We start from the raw sequence: 23302 nt of genomic DNA, 5'->3' as shown, positions 1-23302 counted from the left end.
ATTGCTCTGCAGAATGGTTAGATTAGTTCACAACTCCACTAACAATACATTAGTGTTCCAATTTTCTCACACCTCCAAAATTTATCATTTTTCTGTTTTGTTATGTTAGCCAATCTGATAGGTGTGATGTGGTACCCAAAAGTTGTTTGATTTACATTTCTCTAGTCAATAGTGATTTAGAACATTTTTTCATATGATTATAGATAACTTTAATTTCTTCATCTGAAAACCACCTGTTCATATCCTTTGACCATTTATCAGTTGGGGAATAACTTGTATTCTTACAAATTTGACTCAGTTCTCTATATATTTCAGAAATTAGGCCTTTATCAGAAATTCTGCTTATAAAAATTCATTCCCAATTTTTTGCTTCCCTCCTAATCTTGGTTGCATTGGCTTTGTGCAAAAACTTTTCAATTTCATGTAATCAAAATTATCCATTTTGCATTTCATAATATTCTCTATCTCTTGTTTGGTCATAAATTCTTCCATTCTCCAAATCTGACAGGTAAACTATTCCTTGCTCTCCCAGTTTGCTTATAGTATCAGCCTTTATACCTAATTCATGTACCCATTTTAACTTTATTTTGGTATATAGTATAAGATGTTGGTCTATACCCAGTTTCTGCCATACTATTTTCCAATTTTCCTAGCAGTTTTTTGTCAAATAGTGAGTTCTCATCCCAGAAGCTGGGGTCTTTGAATTTATCAAGTAGTAGATTACTATAGTCATTGACTATTATATCTTGTGTACCTAACCTATTCCACTGATCCACTACTCTATTGGAAAGTGAGATTTTTTTTAAAAAGAAAGAAAAGAGTACTAATAAAACATTTAAAAATAACCAGAAAGTTCAGAAGAGGATGTAAACAAATAGAGCGATCTTGTTACTTCAACTCTTCATGACTCTTTTTTGGCATTTTCTTCTCCAGCTCATTTTACAGATGAGGAATTGAGGCATATAGGGTTAAGTGACTTGCCCAGGGTCACATAGTAAATATCTAAGGTCAAATCTGAACTTAGTCTTCCTGACTTCTGCCTGGAACTCCATCCACTACACCACCTACCTGCCCAAACTTGTTATTACCTTGCTAAATTTAACATACACATAAAAATTTTTTTCTTAACAGAAGTTTGTTGTTTCATTTTCAAATCTTTTTTTTGTTGTTCATATTTATATGTTGAGATGTTTCTTTTTGTTCATGATAGTTCATGATAAAAAAATACAATAAAGTGGCTTGCCAAGTTCTCATAGCATCAGTGACTAAGCTAGCACCATAACTTAGGTATGAGAGCCTACCTCTGCACAGAGCGTCTCTCATGCCAACCCCGGGTCAGTGGCCTATTGTAGTCTTGGCAATAGTTATTTGTTCTGTTTTAAATAGGAATAGGTTGAAGTTTTCCTGTACCAGTGTGAGATGTGCCCAGGTGGGTTAAATTTTAACAGATTCAGAGCTCAGTATCCTGAGAAACAATGTTATCGATTTCCTTTACTCAACTTGTTGGTAACAAGTTTCATGGTTTCCCAGATTTCTACCCTTCTGTCTCTGCCTCCTCAAAAGTTGCGTGAAGAAAAACCATGACCCATTTCAGTCCACTGCTTCTGAAAGATACTTAGAAGATTTTCTTCTAGCTTACATCATCTGGGTTCTTTTAATAGCAATCCATCAAAGCACCTAAGTACCTACAAGTGCCAGACACTGAGTTCAATCATTGGATTCAAAGAGTGGGGAAAACAGTTCCTGACGTCAAGGAGCTTACATTCTGATGGGGAGAGACAATCTGTATGTTAACATCCAAAAGAAGGTAACTTTAGAGAGGATAGCAATCTCATCCAGTTGTGTGTGTGTGTGTGTGTGTGTGTGTGTGTGTGTGTGTGTAAGAGACACTCAGCAATGCACATCACTTTCTTCCCATCTCTATTAAAAAAAAAGGACTAGATGCAGTCTTTTCCAGCTCTCACATGCTATGGTTGTATGTCTTTTTTAAGAAATCAAGAAAAATTTTAAAGGTATTCATTAAAATACTTTCCTGTTACAATAAGACCGACTAACTGTAGTATGGACTGCTCTGACTGACTTATGGGAGGACCTAGGCAAGAGTCACCTAGGATATGACACATGGATGGAATGTTACCTGAGTTTTAGAGGGGACTTTCAAACTGATCACCAATCCATTTGCTTGAGGTCTTAACTTCATTTGTAGAAACATGAAAGCAAAATCAAAACCACCTCCAACTGTCCTTTAAGCATGCCAATAAGATTTGGAGACTGCTGTCAACATTTGAGTTAGGATGTTAGAGCTGAAAGGGACCTTAGAATTCATCAAAATCCTTTATTTTATTTTTTGCTTTTTGGAGGGGGAAGGCAGGGCAATTGAGGTTAAGTGACTTGCCCGAGGTCACATGGCTAGTAAGTGTTAAGTGTCTGAGGTCAGATCTGAACTCAGGTCCTCCTGATTCTGGGGCAGGTGCTCTATTCAATGCACCACCTAGCCACCCCAAATCCTTTGATTTTATAGAAAAGGAAACTGAGGTATAGAAAGGGTAAATAGCTTGTCTTTTGGTCATTTTTCATTTGGTCATTTCAGTTGTGTCTGACTCTTCATGGACCCATTTGAGGTTTTCTTAGGAAATATACTGGAGTGGTTTGCCCTTTCCTTCTCCAACTCATTTGACAGATGAGGAAACTAAGGCCAACAGGGTTAAGTGACTTTCCCAGGGTCACACAGGTAGTGTTTGAGGCTGAATTTGAATTCAAGATGAAACTTTCTGACTCTAGTCCTGCCACTCTATTGTGCTGCCTAGCTGCCCAAACAACTTGCCTGAGACTTATCAATCACTATGGCTAATGGCATATTAAGGTAGTATAATAGCTGGATTGAGGTCTGAAACTGAATTCATTTAGAAAATAATTGCCAGGCAGCTCCCTCTCTAACATCTAGGCAAGGATGAGGCAACCAAATTAGAACCCCTTTCTCATTTAGTGAAGTGCATGTTTAGTGGGTTTGGCAGTGACAGAAGGCATTGCCCAATAACCCAGGCAGCAATGGGAAAACTGAGACTCATTTTACAGATGAGGAAACTGAAGGAGAGGTAAGTGATTTGCACAAGGTCAAACAGCTAGCAAGTGTATTCGGTAGTATTTGAACTCAGGTATCCTTGATTCCAAATCCTGTCCCACATATAATTATCTCCTTTCAAAAAATCTTACTGTCGTCTTGTTTTTACATCATTTTCATTTCCTAGGATAGTCCTATACCCTCCCCTGCTGAGCAAGCTATCCCTTATGAGAAAAGTTTAAAAGATTTTTACAATCAGGTCAGTAAAACTAACCAACATATATCCACAGGGTCTGATAGTACCTGCAGTGTGCCCCATTGCTAGGCCCCTAGTTCTCCAAGGAAGGGAAGGGCAGCACATTTTCTTTCCTCATTTTCTCACCAAGCTGAGTCATGGTACAGGAATGATCTTCCAAATGATAATGCAATCTGAAGAACTTTCTTTCAGATGCTACCTTACTTAGCTACCATTCAGACTAGTCCCCTGCTGTCTCTGGGGCTCAGGGTCTGACATTTGACAAAGCTTCTCTGTTTCTTTATGCCTTCATGGACAACCTAAACTAAACATTTCTCAGTTGAGCACATGCCAAGATGTCCCATGTCTTTCTCCCCACCCTTACTCTTTGGTCCCCTCCTGCTCTTTCATTGTCTAAGGAGAGACAAGTGGTTACAAGTCCAATCTTCTTGGTTTTTTTTTGGAAGGCCCAGGCCACATACACTTGAGATGGCTTGCTTTTTTCCGGGGTGGGGGGACATGGACCAAATGATTTTCTACCCAGCCATTAGTTTCAAAACCCCTTTACAAGCACCTCTGACATAAGGGAGGCAGATGCTGGGTTTTGAATCTGATGACACACTTAGAGAAAGTGAGGGAAAACTAAATCTCAAGCTCCAGCAAGTGAAACTACAGCTTATGCTTGGGCGGACTCACTGAACAAGTAAGGACATGCATTGTTTCTTCCTGATTGATAGAAGAAACTTTGGGCAGACCAGGAGAAGGGTTTTACTGACAGTCTCTTTACATCTTACTTGTCACCAAGTACTCTTCCATCCATTGGCCTCCTGGCTGCCCCAGGAAAAAGACCCTCCATCTCTGCACGGGGGGCATTCTTTTGGCTGTCCCCCATGCCTGCAGTGCCCTCCATCCCTGTCTCTGCTCCCGGTTTCCCAGGCTGCCTTCAAGTTCCAACTAAAACCCCACCTTTTCAGGAAGCCCTTCCCAACCCCTCTTCAAACCTCTCTTAATTATTTCCTATTTATCCTGTTTATATATAGCTTGCTTTGTGTATATTTGTTTGCATGTTGTCTCCCCCTCCCCCACCCCCAACCCACTTCATCAGATTGTAACCTTCTTGAGGGCAAAGACTATCTTTTGCCTCTTTTTGTATCCTGGTGCTTACTACAATTCCTGGTATATAGTAGGCACTTAATAAATGTTAATTGACTGACTCAAGCTAAAAAGCTGAGAAATTTTCTCAAGAAACTAAAGGAAATTCCAGCCAGAAACTAACTTCAAACTAACTTGCTTTATGGGCTCTTACTGTTGAGCTTCTATTACCTTAAGAAGAATTGAAAATTTGAATTCTTCCAGATTTAATGCAATAGAGCTCAGTTTAGAGTTCAAATACTAGCTTAGCTATGTACATCCCTGTGTGACTTTGGACAAGTCATTGTACCTCTCTGGTGGTCACTTTTGATGATCTGTAAAATTAGAGAATTGGACCAGATGACTTTTAAGGTCCCTTCCAATTCTAAGTATGTACTTCTATCACTATTCTTTTATTTCTTTTTTTTTGGGGGGGGGGAGATCTCCTAACCCTGTGATTTGATTGGTATAAGGAACTTCCAGTCAGGAAACAACCTTTACCAATGTGGCATCTACTCTGCAACTTATGGCCTTGAGAGTTGTCTGGGATAAGGAGATCTTAATTGGCTTCTTTAGGGTTTTTTATCAATGCCAAGACCACTAATCATGGGTGACCCCCTAGGCTTTAGGGTCGCCACAGACCTCCTTTTCTTTTCATTCTTGGCTGTCTCAGTGGGTAATCTCATCAGCTAGGTGGTACAGTGAAGAGACTGCTGTCTCTGAAGTCAGAAAGACCTGAGTTCAAATTTGACATCAGACACTTCCTAGCTGTGTGACCCTCAGTAAGTCACTTCATCTCTGTATGCCTCAGTTTCCTCATCTGTAACATGGGGATAATAATAGCACCTACCTCCTTAGCTGTGAAGCTCAAATAAGGCACTTTTCTTAGCTCTTATTATTACCATCAACTCCCATGGGTTCAGTTATTAGCTCCACGTAGATAATTCCCACAGAACTATATCCAGCCCTGACCTCTCTTTAGAGCTACTACTTCATATTGACTGTCTTCTGAACATATCCAACTGAATGTCTGCTAGGCATCTCAATCTCAATTTGACCAAAACAGAATTTATTATTTCTCCCACCTGTCTCACTATTTTCCCTTTCATCCCTCAGTCACCCCAGTTTACAACTCCAGCTGCATCCCCCAACTCTGCACTCTCACTCACTCCACATGGGCAGTCCAACTCTTGCCATTGCTGCCTTCACATTTCTCCTACATGTCTCCTCTCCTCTCACATGGCTACCACCCTAATGTAGTACCCATCACCCCTTGCCTAAAATATTACAATAGCCTCCTAATTCATCTTTGCCCCCAGGTTCTCCCCACTCCAATCCATCTTCCACTTAGCTGCCAAAGTGTTTTTTTTTTAAGTGTAGATGTGATCATTTCACCCCCTACTCAGTAAAGTTAGTATTACCTCCAGGATCAAATATAAAATCTTCTGGTATTTAAAAGTATTCATAACCTGGTTCTTTCCTCCCTTTTCAGTCTTCTTACCTGTCCCTTTACTGCCTATGTGTTCTATGATCTAGCTCCAGGTAACTTACTTTCTCTTCCTCAAACAAGGCATTCCCTTCTATCATAGCCATGCCTTTGCACTGGAGGATGCCTGAAATCCTTCCCCTTTCCGCTTCCATTTGCTTCTTAGAATCTTGGCTTCCTTCAATATCCAGTTCATATCCCATCTCCTATAAGAGGCTTCTTCCAGTTTTCCCATCTGCCAGTGCCCTTTTGTCTGAGATTACCTTCCTTACTCTGTGCATAGCTTGTGTGTATGTGTAGCTAGTATGCTCTATGCTTGCATTCCCAGATCTCCCCCTTCAAGGCCCTAGTGGGTGTCTATCAGGGTTGGAGGATCTCTTTTTCTAATACCATCTGCCAAGCCCCCATTCCAAGAGCGTTCCTACCACTGTTAGGTGCCAATAACTAGTGATCCAGCACCATTTACCAATCAACATTGATTAACCTTTCCAAAGGGATATTTACCTCAAAGACAGAGCAAGAACAAAGGTATAAACATTCTCCCCAACCCAACACTTTGGGGAGCATACTGTCCCCTATATCATCTCAGTATCTGGGGAAAGTGGGCTCACACAACACATTTTCTCCATAGCATTGGTCCACCCAGTTCATGTCCAAATGTGACATCACTACTAATTGAACCTTCATCTCCGCTGCTGCTGGGGCTGAGACCTAAAGCTCACTCCTCTGTCCTTGGGGCATTGATGCTGGTCTGCCTTTAAAATCCGACATAGGCATAAAACTCCAGGACTCCCTCCAGAGGTAGGTAAAACACCAAGGCCCATGGATTCATGGGACCACACCTTGGTTTCAGATGAATAGAAAGTCTGAAGCCTTTCCCTTCAGAGAGGTAGCATGGTCTCTCACCACACTCCCTCCATCTGGCAGGAAGAAATCAAACCAAGAGAAGGCTAAGTTTGACCAAGACCTTTTGAAGGTACCCCCAATTCTGGCTCTTCAACTGTATCCAGTCAAAGGGATTGTCATTCACCACATGGTTAGTGTATGAGAACCAATAATAGAATGTCTATGACTACTCCAAAGTCTTTCCAAGGCACTTGCGTTACAAATCCTCACAAGCCTTTTAAAGGCATGCTCTCTGGGCACTGTCAGGTAAGGAATTTCATTGTATCATTCTGTTCATGGTTGTAGGGTTTGGGTTCATTGGCCAGTCCTAAGGCAAGTAGGTACAAGACTATTTACATATTATCTCCCTCATTCAAATGTGAGCTCCTCGAAAGCAGAATTGTTGCTTCCTTTGTGTAGCACATACCCTGTGACAACTATCCCACCTTCCATTCATAATGAAGAGTCAAGTCCCCAGAGTGTGGCTGGCTACTATGGCCACTCAGGGCTTGAGGGTTAGCTAGCCCTGAAGGCTTGGAAACGTCTTTCTAATTATATGACTCATGAGCCCCCACTGGTGTGCTTCTCAGCATGATTATTCATTGACACCATTTAATTGGTCAGACTCAATTAGCTGTTAGAAAGAAATATTTAATAAAGTGGCACGGCAAGAATAATTGGTACAAAACATCTCCTCAAAGTCTGTGTCACACCGTAATTAGCACAGTGCTTGGCACAGAGAAAATAAACACTTATTGACTGGCTGAATGAATGAAAGCATTGGACCATTCCAGATAAGAAAGAAACACTGTGATAAAGACAGACGAACAACATAAACAACATCCTCCCACCTAGTTATCTGTTCTCTAGACAAGATGGGTCATTGTAATTAATCTGAGTTTCGCTGCCTTTTAGGGTTCTTTGCTTTTAATCAAATAATGATAAGTCTTAATTAACTGTACTTAATTTAGCCACACTTAAAAACCCATTCTAGTGGAGATGACTAGATCTATAGCTAAAGCTATTACTTCATATATGACCTTTGACTGGTACAGGAATTTACGATTTTCAAGACATATTCATGTGTATTTTCCCACTGAGTCTCGTTACATCCCCTAGAAAATAGGCAGGGTGTGTAGCATAATACCCTGTTATTTATAAACATGCCCACATCTTTTCCATCCTCAAAAACCCTTCATTAAACCTCATCCCCTATAGGGACAGTCTCCTACCCATCTTCCCTTTCTCAGTCAAAGACCCCCCCCCAAAAAAAAAAGGCAACACTGGTTGCCTCCATTTTACCTTTTTTCATTTACTTCTCAACTCACATAGTCTGGCTTCCAGTCTTATTACTCAACTGAAACAGATTATTTCAATGTTATGAAAGATCTCTTAACTGGCACATCTGACAATATTTTCCTAGTTCCCTATGACACATTTGATATGGTTGATCACCCTTTCTTCCAGTGTACTCTCTCCTTTCTGGGTGTTCAGGACACCTCTCTTTGAATTCTCCTTCTGATTTCCTGACCCCCATCTTGTCTTCTTTGCTGGATCATCACTGTAAGTGAGAGTGGGCTCCCTTTTCTCCTCTTTATAATGTCTAATCAGCTTCAAGGAGTGCAATTAACTTCTCTATGTGGATGATTCCCCAGAACTCCCTCCTGAGCATCAGCTCTGCATTGCAAACTTTTCAAACTTGACATTCCATAGAAATCTCAAATCCAACCGATCCAAAACAGAACTCATTATCCTTACTCAAAACCCCTATAACTGCCAACCCGAGGGCCATCATCCTTGATTCCTTATTCTCATTCTACAATGTGTTTATACTTATAGATCCTTTCCCTTTGTCCTTGACTTCCTTCAGGAACACAACTAGTAGCATCACTGGGTCAAAGGCTATATATATACTTTAGTGACTCTTATTTTCTAGGAAGCTTGAAAAAGGGGTGTCTAGGTGTAATGGAAATGCAGATTTAAAGATCTTCCCTGCCCCTAGGCTAAAGTGCACCTGGAGTCTGGGGTGGGAGGCTTGTTTTTCAGTAGATACTTCTAGATTGGCCAGTGAGTCAATAAGGTTGTTACATTCTCTGAGCCAGGAGAAGGCTATATAAGCCCTGATGTGTAGCTTTGTTTTGGGACTCACTTTGAGAAGTGTTCTGTGATTTGATCTGAATTCTGGGAAGCCATTGTTGAGAGTCCCCCGGCTTTGAAAAACCCAGATGTGGAAACCCAGATGTTGACTGGGTATGGATGTAATGGTTGGACAGTTTGGAAATCTGTCTACTTGATCTGTTTCTGTCTTGATAATTCTGCCTGTATATTTTGAAGTTCGGGGTGCTGACCTTTTTCCCCTGAACAAGGTAAACAATATATGTCTGACTGATTAAAGTAAGCTTGTTAACCCATTTTGAGTTGCTTTCCTTTAACAAAGCAGATCCAAGAACCTGTATGGGCAGCAAACCCTGAGGACGCGCTTGGGGTGCTTGCTGCTACACTAGGTAGCACAGTAAATAGAACACAGGCCCTGGAGTCAGGGGGAGCTGAGTTCAAATCCTACCTCAGACACTTAACACTTACTAGCCATGTGACCTTGGGCAAGTTACTTAACCCCAATTGCCCTGCCCTCCTCCCTCCAAAAAAAAAAAAAAAGCTTGAAAAAAATTCATAATGCCATTCACAGTGTATGGAGTTCTTGCTTTACATAAATTTGCTTTGTGCAAATTTGTCTTTACATAAAGATTTATGAAGGAAACCTGTATTCCAAAAAACCACCTGTTAACTTTACTGTACAGTACTGTGTTGTTGTTTTTTTTAAAGCAATTAGGGTTAAGTAACTTGCTCAAGGTTACACGGCCAGTTATTTCTGGATGTGGTGCTGAGTGTCTGAGCCCAGATTCGATCCCCAGGTCATCCCAACACTGGGGCTGGTGCTCTTACTTGCTGTGCTACCTGACCTCCCCCAGTACTATGTTTTTTTCTTTCTTGTCCCTGGGCTTAGCAGAACCACCACCTCAACCCCCTCCCCCCCAAAACCCAACTAAACTAAAAGCAAAAAACCCCAAACCAAAACCCTCCAAGGGAAAGCAGAGCAGGATTTATGGAAAGACCTCTGCAGCTGCTGCTGGATGGGGACTTGGCTTGAGATCTCCAGTGCCAAGAGAGGAGACCTTTGCCTCCCTCTGCCCACCTACTAGCATGTTGGACCCCCCGTGTTTGTCTTTAGTGCCTCCTTACTTGGGTGGCCCATGTCCTTCGCCAGGCCCTGCTTGTTGCCCTGTTATATCCTCGTTGTATTCCTAGCCCCCAGGAGTCTGCCCTTCCCTTCTTCCTCTCCAGCCAGGCCTCCGTGTGGCTGGCCCTGGTCCCTGCCTGTTCTTCCTCCTGCTCCTTCCCCATATCCTTGGACCTTGTGCGGGTCCCCTTTCTTTCTCCTTACTGTCTCCCTCCCCCCACCCTCCCTTCCTTTCCCACTTCTGAAGCAAATTCACATTCTGTGACTTTACATAGAGGTCTGCAGAAAGGTCCCATTACATAAAGTGAGAACCGTCTGCACTAGTGTGCCGATCTTCCCACAACCACTCCATCAGCTGTTATTTTTCAGTCCTCCACCATAAATTATATGTTAGACTTTTTAAACTTGATGTTCTATAGAAGTCTCCAATTCAACCTGTCCAAAACAGAACGCCTTATCCTTCCTCAAATCTCTGACCGCCAACCCCCATACCCAAATCTTGTCACCCATTCTCCACATCTCTTGCGTCTGTCCCTTCTCTACACCCACTTGTCCAGTATTTCAATCACCTTTCCTTACCTAGACTATTGCAATAGCTTCTTAATTGGTCTCCCTACCTCTTGTCATTCCAATCCATCCTTCATACAGCAGGATCAGTGATTCTCCTAAAGTACAGTTGTAATTTTCATACTTAATAAACTCCAATGGCTTTTGCTTCCTCTGTAATCAGTGCCTGGTATTTAAAGCCTTATACTTTTGGATTTATCGTACATTACCCTGCACCCTGCACTCTATGATCGAGTCAAGGTGACCTGCTAACTCATTTCCTCTCTGTGTGCCTTTGCAATGGCTGTCCCCCACTTCTGGCATATCCTCCCTCCTCACTTCAGCCTTTTAATTTCCATTTCCATTGTGATTAGTGATTTGGAGCATTTTGTCACATGGTCGTAGATTACTCATATTTCCTCCTTTGATAACTGCTTGTTGATATAATTTGGCCATTTATCTTTTGGCGAATTCAGTCTTCTTACATTTTTGTATCATTTCTTTATATATCTTATATATCAGCTCTTTTCCAGAGAAATTTTCTGTGAAGTTTTTTTAAAAAAAGAACTGTTTCCCTCACAGATACCATTTATATAGCACTTCAAGCTTCAAAAAAAACTACATGTATTATTATGGTTGATATTCACAACAGTTCTATAAACATATTATTATTTGCATTTTACAGATGAGGAACTGAAGCTGAAAGGTTAAATACGCCCCTAAGGGCATATTGAGGCAGGATTTGAACTCGTATCTCTGATTACAGGTCTACTATACCAAATAGCTGGGTGATGACTCTAGAGGAGAGATCCAGGCTGATAACTTCGCAGATCTCTGCTTCTCTCAAATCCAATTAACTCACAAGCCAAGTCACCCTCATGATGTCATTGGTCCTCTTTAAGAATGAAGGATCAGCAAAAGCAACAGCAGCTATGTAGGGCTGAATGCATTTGTTTTGCCTGTACAGAAGCTTTTTAGTTTATGTAATCAGGATTGTTCAGTTTATCTCTTGTGATCGGCTCTCTCCCTTATTTTAGGTGGGAATTCTCGTGGTCATGGAGGATCATTTTGGAGTTTATTGGGGTATGTGGTGTAAGGTATTTGTCTAAGCCTATTTTCTGCCAACCTGCTTTCCAGCTTTCTTAGAATTTTTTGTTAAATAACTGTTTTGGAGAACTGACTCTCTACTTCCATTTTTACACCTCCAATGATCTATCAGATATCTCAAACTGGATATTCCATAGATATCTTAAACTGAACATGTCCCAAACTGAACTTATCTTCCCACCACCCTAAACAATTCCCTCTTCTAAATGTCCCTAATGCTGTTGGAGTGGTACACCATGCTCCCAATCACGCAGACTCAAACCCTAGGCATCATCCTTGCCCCCTCACTCTCTCTCATCACCTTCCACGTCTAGTCTCTTGCCAAGTTCTGTCATTTCTCCTTTCATAACTCTCTCGCACACACCCCCATCTTCCCACGGCCCCTGCCACTTCTCTGGTTCAAGTTCTCATCACTTCACATCTGGCCTGTTACAATAGACTGCTGGTTGGGCTGCCTGCCTCAGCTTTCTCCAAACTCCAATCCATCCTCTGCTCAGCTTTTCTTGCTTTTTGGAGGGCAATTGGGGGTAAGTGATTTGCCCAAGTTTTTGTGTTAAGTGTCTGAGGTCACATTTGAACTCAGGTCTTCCTGACTCCAGGGCCAGTGCTCTATTTACTGCATCAACTAGCTGCCTCATCAGATCAGTCTTTCTTAGAGGAAGGTCTGACTGTATCACCCCACTATTCAATAAGTCATAGTTGCTCCCTATCACCTCCAGAATCAAAGAGCCATTAAATCAACACTATCATTTCTAGAAAGGACATATCAGTCAATCGTCTTATTGTTCCCCTCATCATTCATTCATCACTTCCCAGACTGAAACATACCTACTTCCCTGGAAACTCTCCCATCCTGCTGTTTTTCTTGTTTAGAATGTAAACTTGAGGAAAGGGGTTGTAATTAGCACATTGCCTCAAACAGAATGAATACTTAACACATTTTTTCATTTATTTATTCATTTTTAACATAAATGGATTGTATTGTATCATTAGCCTTTTCTGCTTCCATTAATATAATCCTGTGGGTTTTTTTCATTATTAATGTGGTCTGTTTAAATTAATACACATTTATTAAGCACCTACTATGTGTCAAAGCAAAAAAAAACAACCCAGTTTTTGCCCTTGAAGAGCTTACAGTCTAATGGGGAAGACAACATGCAAACAAATGTGTACAAAGAAGTTACATACAGGATAAATAGGAAATAATTAACAGAGGGAATTAAGAGGGTCTGGGGAAGGCTTCTGGTAGAAGGTGGGGTTTTAGTTGGGACTAAAAGGAAACCAGGGAGGTCAGTAGAGAGAGTGTTCCAGGAATGGGGGGAGCTGGAGAAAATGCTGGGAGCTGAGAGATGGAGGGTCTTATTCATGGAACAGCCAGGAGGCCAGTTACACTGCACAGAAGAGTCCACAAGTATCAGAAGACTGAAAAGGTAGAAGGGGGCTAGGTAATGAAGGGCTCTGAATGCCAAACAGACCATTTTGTATTTGCTCCTGGAGGCAATAGGGAGCCATCAGAGTTTATTCAGTGGAAGGTGGAGGTATGTATGACATGATCACTCCTGAGCTTTAGGAAAATCACTTTGGTATCTAAATTGGATAAGGGGGAGACTTGAGGCAGGTAGACCTATCGGGCAACCACAGTAATCCAGGTGAGAGGTGATGAGAGACTGTACCAGGGGCTGGCAGTATCAGAGGAGAGGAGGGGGTGTATTTGAGAGACTTTGCAAAGGTGAAATTGGCAGGCCTTGGCAACAGTTTGGATAATGAGGGGTGAGAGACAGTGAGGAATCCAGGATGACTCCAAGGTTGTGAGCCTGGGGGACTGAGAGGGTGGCAGTGCCCTCTACAGTAATAGGGAAGGTAGGAGGTGGAGATGATTTAGGGAGAAAGATAATGAGTTCTGTTTTAGACACATTGAGTTTAAAATGTGTATTGGACATCCCACTTTAAGATGTCTGAAAGGTAGTTGGAGATGTGAGATTGGAGGTCAGAGAGATTGGGGCAGGCAAGAAAGATTTGAGAGACATCATCTTAGAGATGGTAATTGGATCCAGACTGACTATGAGGCTGCCACAGAAAGTGACAGATAGGCCCCCTGAGCAGATGGAAGATGCCCTGGCCTTTCCTTGGGGGACATTGCCCAGTGGGAGATGAAAAACTCTCCAGGACCTGTTCCTGGCTTTCTCTAAAAGCCTGCCTTTACTGCTTTCCCGTCCAGGAAATACCTTCCACCAGGGGCTTCTTCAGCATATTAATGACCCTCACTCATCCTGGAATATTTGTTCCCAAGGCTTTCCCCCCTTCTCCAATTGGTGAGTTCCTCCCAGAGTCTCTATTTTGCAGAAGGGTCTAGATTAGGCTGCCTTCATTCCTCTCTTGAACCTGCTTCTGACTTTCTGGAGGTCAAAACTGCTCCTCTTTGCACATGACCTTTATCTCCCCTGTCCCCCTTTCATTTCCTGTTTGTGTATTATCTTCCTCCCTTAGAATATAAGTTCCTCGAGAATAGAGACTATCTTTTTGTTTGCTTAATAAATGCTTTTCTTTCTTCCTTCTTTCCTTCCTCATTTCCTCTCTTATAAATATAATATATAATCATATTATATATAATCTTATTTATTATATACATTATATTATATTATTAATTATATATTAATTTTCTTTTATCAATACATTGCTATTCATTCGTGCTTCTGGTCTGTAGTTTTCCTTTTATTTATCTCTCAGCAATTAATGTATCAGACTGCATATCTTTTATAAAAAGGATTCGGCAAGATTCCTGTTTTTCTTCTATTTTTTTTCAAACAATTTATGCAGTACTGAAATTAATTATTTTTTAATGGTTGATAGAATTCACTTGTAAATACATTAAGACCTGGAACTTTATTCTTTGGTAGTTCATTTATGGCTTGTTCATTTTTTGTTCTTAGATTCAGTTTTTGAATTCTCTATTTCTTATTCTGTTAATCCAGATATTTCTATTTTTTTTATAAATATTTCATATATTTCTTTTAAGTTATCTGTTTTGTTGGTACATAATTAGGCAAAAATAGTTTCTAACAACTTTCTTATTGTCTTTTCATCTTTTATATTGGTGACTTGATTTTCTCCTATTTTTTTTAAATTAGCTGTTTGTCTATTTTAAATTCTTAAAAAAAACCCAACTTCTACTTTTACTTATCAATTAATTTATTTTTTGTTTTAAATTTTTTGCTCATTTTCAGAATTTGTCTTTATTGGTTGCTTTTCTGATTTTTTTTTAGCAGTATGCCCAATTCATTGGTTTCCCACTTTTCTCATTTTATGATGAAAGTATCTAAAAATATTTGTCCAAGTCCAAAAAGGAACATTAAGGTCCTCAACAATTATTGTTTTGCTGTAGGTCAATCGGCTTTTCCTTTAGTCGCTTAGATGTTATGCCATTAGGTGGGTATAAAGTTAACTTTTTAAAAATATGTATTTATTTTACAACCACTAATTATCATTCTCTGCCACTACACTCTCCAATTATATTGTACAGTTATTTTTATTTAGTATTTTATTTTTCCCCAGTTACACATAAAAACATTTTTTTTAACATTTGTTTTTGAAACCTTGATAAACAGTTTTTGAAAATAAAACGAAGACAGTCATAATAAATACACATAGTTCAGCAATACAGGTTCCCACACTGGCTAAAGCCCAAAACACGTCATTCTGTATGTTATGTCCATCATCTCTCTGACAGACAGGCTTCAATTTCAGTCCTCTGAACTTGTGGTTTACTCCTGCTTTGATTATAGTTCTAAAATACTTCATTGTTGTTATTATTCTAATGATATTATCATTATATCATATATAATTGTTCTGGGTAGCTAGATGGTGCAGTAAGACCTGAAGACAGGAAACCTCATCTTCACGGATTCAAATCTCTCCTCAAACACTTACTAGCTGTGTGCCTGGACAAGTCATTTAACCTTGTTTTCCTCAGTTTCCTTATCTGTAAAATGAGTTGGAGAAGGAAATGGCAAACCATTCCAGTGTCTTTGCCCAAAAATCCATCCAAATAGGGTCTTGGAGAGTTAGATATGACTGAAACAACTGAACAACAACAAAAATATTGTTCTAGTTCTGATCATTTCACTCTGCATCAGTTTATAGAAGTCTTCTCAGTTTCCCCTGAAATTGTCAGTTTCATTATTTCTTATGCCTTAGTATTCCATTACAACTCTGTGCCATAATTTGTATATTTCCCAGTATTGTAGGTTAGCTTTAGCTTCCAGTTTTAAACCTCTGAGTTTTAAATTTTTTCCCCCGGAGGGCAATTGGGGTTAAGTGACTTGCCCAAGGTCACATGGCTAGTAAGCGTGTCAAGTGTCTGAGGCTGGATTTGAACTCAGGTCTTCCTGACTCCAGGGCTGGTGCTCTATTCACTGCACCACCTAGCTGCCCCTGAGTTTTCAATTTTCTATGAAGAAAGCCACTCTAAAATATTTTTTGTACATATGGCTCCTTTTCATATAAATTTAATATTTATATTATTTCTTTATCAATTATGTCTTTCAGCATAAAATAATCTCCCTCTCTCTTTTTGCTATTTTTATTTTGACTATTTTATTGTCTTTTATGATTACCATCCCTACTTGTTTGATGTCACCTGAGACATAATAGACATAATTCTATCACCTCATCTTAATTCTATCAATCTTTATATATTGTGTGCTTCCTGTAAAAAGAACATATTTATGTATATGTGTATATGTAGGTATGTATGTATGTGTGTGTATATATTATGTATGTGTGTATATTTATATATATAGAAAAAAAGGGGGAGAGAGAGAGAGAGAGAGAGAGTTGGATTTTGTTCTCTAATCCATTCTGCCACTCTCCTGTTTTATGGGTGAATTCATTCCATTCACAGGCATGGTTTTGACTGTTAGGTGGATATTTTCTCCCACAATATCCTAGTATTTCTGTCCTTTGCCAACACAGCCCCTACTATTACCAGGAAAAAGAAGGTGGTGAAAGGAAGAAATTATTTATAATTAGAGTGGTTTGATCTTTCTCCTTTGACCTTCCTCTCTATAATCTGTACATTTATATTGAGTTTTGTAGGATGTTATTTCTGCTTGTAAGCCTTTCTCTTTTACCTTTTAACATATATCATATTCCAAGATTTCCTGTATAACAATTTCTCCTGTCTTATGTGTTCTTAACTACAAATCCTTAATGTTTGATTTCTTTCTTTCTGGTTTTTCCTGAGTTTTTTTTTTTAATCTAAAAACTCTGGATATTGACATAACAATTCTGGCTATGTAGAATTTTATTTGTCTTTCTAGGAAGTGACAGGTGAATCCTTCTTTTCAACTTCCTTTTTAGTGGTTTTTATCAATTTCATTCATGACTTCTTGAAATATGGTATCCATTTTCAGAAAAACCTGGAAAAATGTACATGAACTAATGCAAAGTGAAATGAGTAGAACCAGGAGAACATTGTACACAATAACAGTAACACTGTGCAATGATCAAGTATGATTGACTTAGCTCTTCTCAGTTAATACAATATTCCAAGACTCCATTCCATGCTATCCACCACCAGAGAAAAAACTGATGAAGTCAATGCAGATCAAAGCATACTGTTTTCACTTTATTTTTGTTTGTGTGTTTTTTTCCCCTTTTGATCTGTTTCTTCTTTTACAACATGACTAGTATGAAAATATGTTTTACGTGATTGCATGTATATAATGTACATCAAATTGCTTACCATTTTAAGGAAGAAGGGAAGAAGAAAATTTAGAACCCCCAAAAATTTTTTGAATGAACATCTGTAATGTTAATGGGGTTTAAGATCTTCCTCACCCATTAATAGGCCTCACATGGAGTCCATTAAGGGAAGCTTGCTTAGAGGAGGTGTGCTTGTAGGAAGGCTTTCACACCTTTTGCTAATTTCTAATTAGGCACTGAGTCAGGAGGGTTGTGATGCCTTCTAGCCCTGAGAAGAGAGTTGGTATTTTGCTTTGGGGACTCACTTATTCTGAATGGCCATATCTTCAGAGCTCCCTGACTGCTCAGATGTAAAGGCTCTCTTGATCCAGGGAGGTATGTAAAGTGTATAGTTGATTCAGGCAGCCAAAGCCCTGTCTGTTGGTCTTTATTTCTCTGCTTGTATTTTCTCTGAAGTTCAGGGTGCTGACTTTTTCCCTGAACTAGTGAATGTAATTTTAAAAAAGATCGTTGATTCCTTAAACAGCTATCTTTCCTAGTAAAACAGATCTAAGAACATGTGCTAGCAGTCATCCTCAGTATGCTAGTGTGGTTGCCCCTACAACGTTAAAATTTTCTTTACATGTAATTGAAAAAAATAGGATATTATTTATAAAATATGGTATGCATGTTTCTTGTTTGGTCATAGTTTTGAGAGACCATTACTTTTTTTCATCCTGTCTTTCAGGTCAGTTGTCTTTTTTTAAATTTTTTTTTAAAGCAATTGGGGTTAAGTAACTTGCTCAAGGTTACATGGCCAGTTATTTCTGGGTGTGGTGCTGAGTGTCTGAGCCCGGGATTCGATCTCCAGGTCATCCTGACACTGGAGCCGGTGCTCTTACTTGCTGTGCTACCTGGCTGCCCCTAAGTCAGTTGTCTTTTGATAGATATCTCACCTGTTCTATATTTTTTAGTCTTTTGACTTTTTTTTTTTTTGAGACTGCATCTCCTTATCTCACCCTGGCTGGAAGTGTAGCAACAACTCACAGGTCTAACCCCACTGCTGATCAGCATGAAAAGCCTTGACCTGCAATATTTTTCTTACCTGGTCTGGTTTGCTCTCCTTCTGAGGGAGCCTAGTGATCCCTCATTCCTGGGGACTCACTGCATTGATGCCAGACTTATTGAGAACATGAAATCAACTTTAGCCCTCCTGCAGCTCACAACTCCCCAACTCAAGCAATCTACACGTTCATCTTCCCCAGCAGCAGAGACTACAGGTATATGGTACCACATTCAGATTTGTATTTTTTTCTAGTATTTTTATTTCCTCATTGAGTCAGTAAGTTCTGTTTTCTCCACCTTTTTTTAGGGTGTCAACTACAGTATAAGTTTCTCTATTTTCCCCCTAAGTTGTTCATTCTTATTCCAACTTTTTTATTTTCATTTTTCTCCTTTTGTTTTAGTTTCTTCTTTATTTTTTCTATTCATTCTTGGCATCCTTGTAGCTAGTCAGTTATTTCTTTCTAAGATTCTAGTTGTGATTATGTCAGAATGTTATTTGGAATTTTATTTTGTATTTCTTTTAACCTACAATATTCCTTTGTTGTTATTCAGTTGTTTTTCATTCATGTCTGACTCTTTGTGACTCCATTTGGGCTTTTCTTGGCAGAAATACTGGAGTGGTTTACCATTTCCTTCTCTAGTTTATTTTCAGATGAGGAATTGAAGCCAACAGGATTAGGTGACTTGCCCAGGGTCATACAGCTAGCAAATGTCTGAGGCCAGATTTGAACTCAGAAAGTGGAGTCTTCCTGACTCCAGGCCCAGCTCTGTGCACTATGATATCACATAGCTACCTTTGTTGTAGTGGGATTCTCCCCCACATTCCCCACTTTGTGCATTTCTTTGGCTTTAGTTGTTGGATTATAATTTTGTGTCAGGGTCAGGTACTGTCTTTTTCTGCACTGTTGTAGAGAGTGATGAGGCCCTGGTCCTGTCCCCTACCGCATTTCTGGAGTGGAATGATATTGTACCTGAGCTAGATTTTGCCTCTGCTGTGGTCCAGAAGTTGCTGCCCTATATAGTCTTTGGGGGAGAGGCTACCTCAGTAAAGACCTTGCCTTGTTCCATAGCATTGGCGGGGCATTCCATCTTGGAGGAAGGAGCTGGATACATTCTTCTTACTAAGTTCTGTCCAGCACCACAGTCTCCATATTCTGCCTGTCTTCTGGGGCTTTCCCAGCCACTAATGCTGATCTTTTCTGTTTCCTAATACAGTAAATGAGGTTCATAGCCCTGGGTCTCTGACCTTGGAACAGCTCCACCACACCTGATGTTGACTTTTGGCTGATCTCTTGGAGTGTGTCCCCAGGCCTCCAAGAGTCCTTGCCTTGGCTTAGTTTCTTTGTGCCATATCCCAGTGAGTCTTTGATCCCTGGAGAAGTCCATGTTTCAGGTCCTATCTCCTTTCACCACCTTCTATGGGATGGAGGAGCTCAGTGGTGTTTTTCTTTGATTTAAGAATTTTATTTGACACTCTTCTTCACCGTTAATAGGTATTTCTCACAGAATCCAAGTCTACCTGGAATCTTTCATGTCACCATCTTAACCAGATGTTTAAAAAGCACTTTCCTTAGAACAACTCTGTAAGGTAAGTAGGACAAGTTTTTTTTCTCCTCATTTTACATATAGCTCATGGCCCATCAATTTAGCCCCTTTCAGGTTCATAGTAGTTTGGGGGGGTAATCATTAATCCAGATTATAGCTCTGAGCCCCCACAAATGTATATCCTTATACTAGATCAAATGACACATGAATACAAAGCAAATGACCAACAAACAGAATAAAAACAGGGTAAGTAACATATTGAAATCCCCTACACACAAAGGGAACCATCTCCCACAGATTCCTAAGCTTCTGTTGGCAGAGTGGACACTCCAAGGACACATTTACTTTCCTACAGTTGATCCTAGTTCAGTTAGTTAATCTACTACATTAATCCATTATTCCTCACTGTTACTCTCCTCATTCTGTTTCCCCAGGAACATCTGTTAACTTTGAAGAAGATCAAATGAAATTCCAAGACCAAGTGAAGTAACCACTTGCTGTTTCCCCAAAAGGCTGCTGAGTTCATCTGCTGCTGGGCTGCTTCTCCCCCGATCTGTTTTTCTGCTGTTATAATAGAGGTGTCAAACACACCTCCCACGGGACCACAGAGCCTACAGCACTCACAAGTGTGGCCAAACCAGATTAAAGTGGATTTGAGAAAAATTTAACAAAATAAGTAAAAATACAATCAAACACAAACAATGTTAATACATGATTTTCTAAGTCAATATGTAGCCTCAAGGATCCTTATTTATGATTTAGTAACCCCTTTTCTATCTGAGTTTGCCATTTAACAATGGAGTCTTCTTCCCCATTTAGGACAGCACCGTCTTTTGGGCAAAGATTTTCTTTTTTACTCTTTTGCCTTCCTTTCAGCAGAAACGCTTTTGGGCCAATTAGTATGTATGTAGTGAGGGCTGTCCCAGACACATGGCATAGAGGTGTCATTTTGTGGCTCAAAGGGAAGTAGAAGAGAAATCCCCAGAATCTTCTGTCCTCCACTCTTCTCCAGAGGAGACTTTAAATCCTGTCAAGAAGGGAAATAGGAAGTTGAGGCTGGAGGCTTGGCCACTCTGTTCTCCTTGGAGAGAAGAGGTACCAGGCTAGAATGATATCTGCCTGCTTCCTTAAATATTATTAGTCATGGGGATGTGGTTTTCAGGGTCAGTCTAAATTCGGATAATTGTTTTGTTCATTGGGGAATTGGGGGAAAGAAGATTCCAAGCTTTATATCCCAGACTTAACTCCTTTCTCTCCAGTTACATAATGAATACACATACAAAATAGCCAAGACACCCATTTATCCAAATCAATAGCACAACAGAAATCAGAGAAAGTCTATATATGAGAATATATATCAGATAATACAGAGTGAAGGAATGCTCCTATTAGGAATCAGGTGATTCAACCCAACCATTATAGTCCTAGATCTCACCGAAGGGAAAGTTCCCCAAAGTCTTTAGTGCAACAGGCTGGGGACAGGGCTATGATGGAGACTGCCAGTTCCCCTCAAGCTGGTTTCTTCTCAGAGTCTTTTCCTTCAGCAAACTGAAGTGGGGGTGGCATCTTCCATCTGTTCTCTTGCAGCTGGAAGCCAGAAATGCCTGATAGGATTGTAGACCCTGAAGAGAATGGAAGAAAATAAAGAGTCAGAAGAGCCTGAAGAAAGGGAGCCTTTCCTCTCACTCTTTAGTCAGCTTCACGCTGCCCCTCATGCAGACAGGGGCATTGGTCTCCATCAATTAGGAGAGAGCCATATGAATGGGACATTATTTTGAGTAAATTCCTTTCAATTCCCATCATACCTTTGGTCATGCAAATTACCATGGAGTTTCATTTAGCAATACTGGAGGATCAGGTAGAGCAGAAAACCTTTGTACCGCATTGATAAACCTACACCCAAGTTAATGTTGTTCCATCCCTTCCTCTCATCTAAAGATGAGGAAACCAGGGCTCAGAAGCATGAAATCTTCCAGTTCTCTCCCAGCTCCAGGTTCGCTCTGTCTATTTCATCACACCACCCCTGCCTCGCCCCCTCAGGACCAGGAGGTCCCCCAATGCATGCCATATGAAGGCAAGACCAATTAACGGGGTCTCTATGTCAATATGCTTCACTGAGACCAAGGAAGGATCCAACTCCTGGTTCCCTGACGTTTGACTATGTCCATCTATAAAGAAGTCATGACAGTGACCTGAGATGTATGGAATATTCAAGAAGGACCAGCACTCCTGCTGTGAGGGCTTGCTGAGCCCTTTTCAGGGCTGTTCATCTCCCTTTGGTGTTCCCTTGATTCACCCAACTCTCACCTGTGGCTCCAAGAAACTGTAGCATATGCATGACCACACCCTGCCAAAACCACCTTGGCAGATGAGCTAAACCAGGTTGAGAGCAATTGGCAGCCTCCCACTGGCCTCAGACCTGCCAGTGAATCTACCACAAGCATGTGAAGATTTTCCCTGGTGGAATGGGAAGATGAGAATAATTAGTTCAAAGGTCATGAAGGTAGCATAAACAGGCACTGTGGAGACCTAGAGCGTGGTCAGATGTTGAAGGTGCCAAGGTCATCCACTGTATCCTGGCCATCACCAGTTGTCCTGACTTTTGTCCTGCCACTGGACTTCAATGACTCAGGAAGGGAGTGAGGCTGGTGACTTTGTAGCTCTGCCTCACTTAAATCTAATTCACCAACAAGTCAAGACATCACTTATGATATCACTGGTCCTCTTAGAAAATGAAGGGGGGGACAGCTAGGTGAATACAGTGAATAGAGTACCAGCCCTGAAGTCAAGAGGACCTGAGTTCAAATCCAGCCTCAGAGACTTACACACAAAAAACTAGCCCTGTGACCTTGGGCAAGTCACTTAACTCCAATTGCCCTGCCCTTCCTCCAAAAAGCAAAAAAAACAAACCAAAACAAAACAAAAAACAAATGAAGCGGGCTAGCTGGATGGTGTAGTGGATAGAGCCCTGGCCCTGGAGTCAAGAGGACCTGAGTTTACATCTGGCCTCAGACATTTACTAGCTGTGTGACCTTGGGCAAATCACTTCACCTGATTGCAAAAAAAAAAAAAAAGGAAGAAAATGAAGGACAAACAACATTTACCTATGAAGTGTTTGGAGATTTCTGAAATTAATCCACTTTATGTGTGAAGTTCAGTAGCCAACCCACTAGACCAGGGATGAGAAACCTTTTGAATCCTGGGGACATAGGAAAAATAAACTGGGAGATACATAAAATTGACTGAAATTTGTTGACTATTGTTCTATAAATTACTCCACCAGTCTGCCTTTAAAAATTAAGAGTAAAGAACTCTTGGGGG

The 23302-nt window shown here is 40.4% G+C and overlaps 2 long non-coding RNA genes across 2 annotated transcripts; one reads left to right on the top strand and one right to left on the bottom strand.

The window, feature by feature from the left end:
- Positions 1-2976: 2976 nt before the first annotated feature.
- Positions 2977-20484, top strand: LOC138162493 (uncharacterized). Its single transcript, XR_011168649.1, has 4 exons — positions 2977-3095; positions 11620-11665; positions 13908-14001; positions 19930-20484. It is a non-coding gene; the product is annotated as an uncharacterized lncRNA (long non-coding RNA).
- Positions 20485-20628: 144 nt separating this feature from the next.
- LOC138162092 (uncharacterized) lies at positions 20629-21778 on the bottom strand. The gene is made up of 2 exons (XR_011168543.1): positions 21417-21778; positions 20629-21008 (listed from the first exon to the last, which is right to left on the bottom strand). It is a non-coding gene; the product is annotated as an uncharacterized lncRNA (long non-coding RNA).
- Positions 21779-23302: the final 1524 nt, after the last annotated feature.

Source organism: Petaurus breviceps, unplaced genomic scaffold (assembly GCF_028583685.1).
Source record: "Petaurus breviceps papuanus isolate PSGF00001 unplaced genomic scaffold, PetGlider_PUasm1.0 186, whole genome shotgun sequence".
Taxonomy (NCBI): domain Eukaryota; kingdom Metazoa; phylum Chordata; class Mammalia; order Diprotodontia; family Petauridae; genus Petaurus; species Petaurus breviceps.
This window is presented reverse-complemented; position numbering and strand designations above follow the sequence as displayed.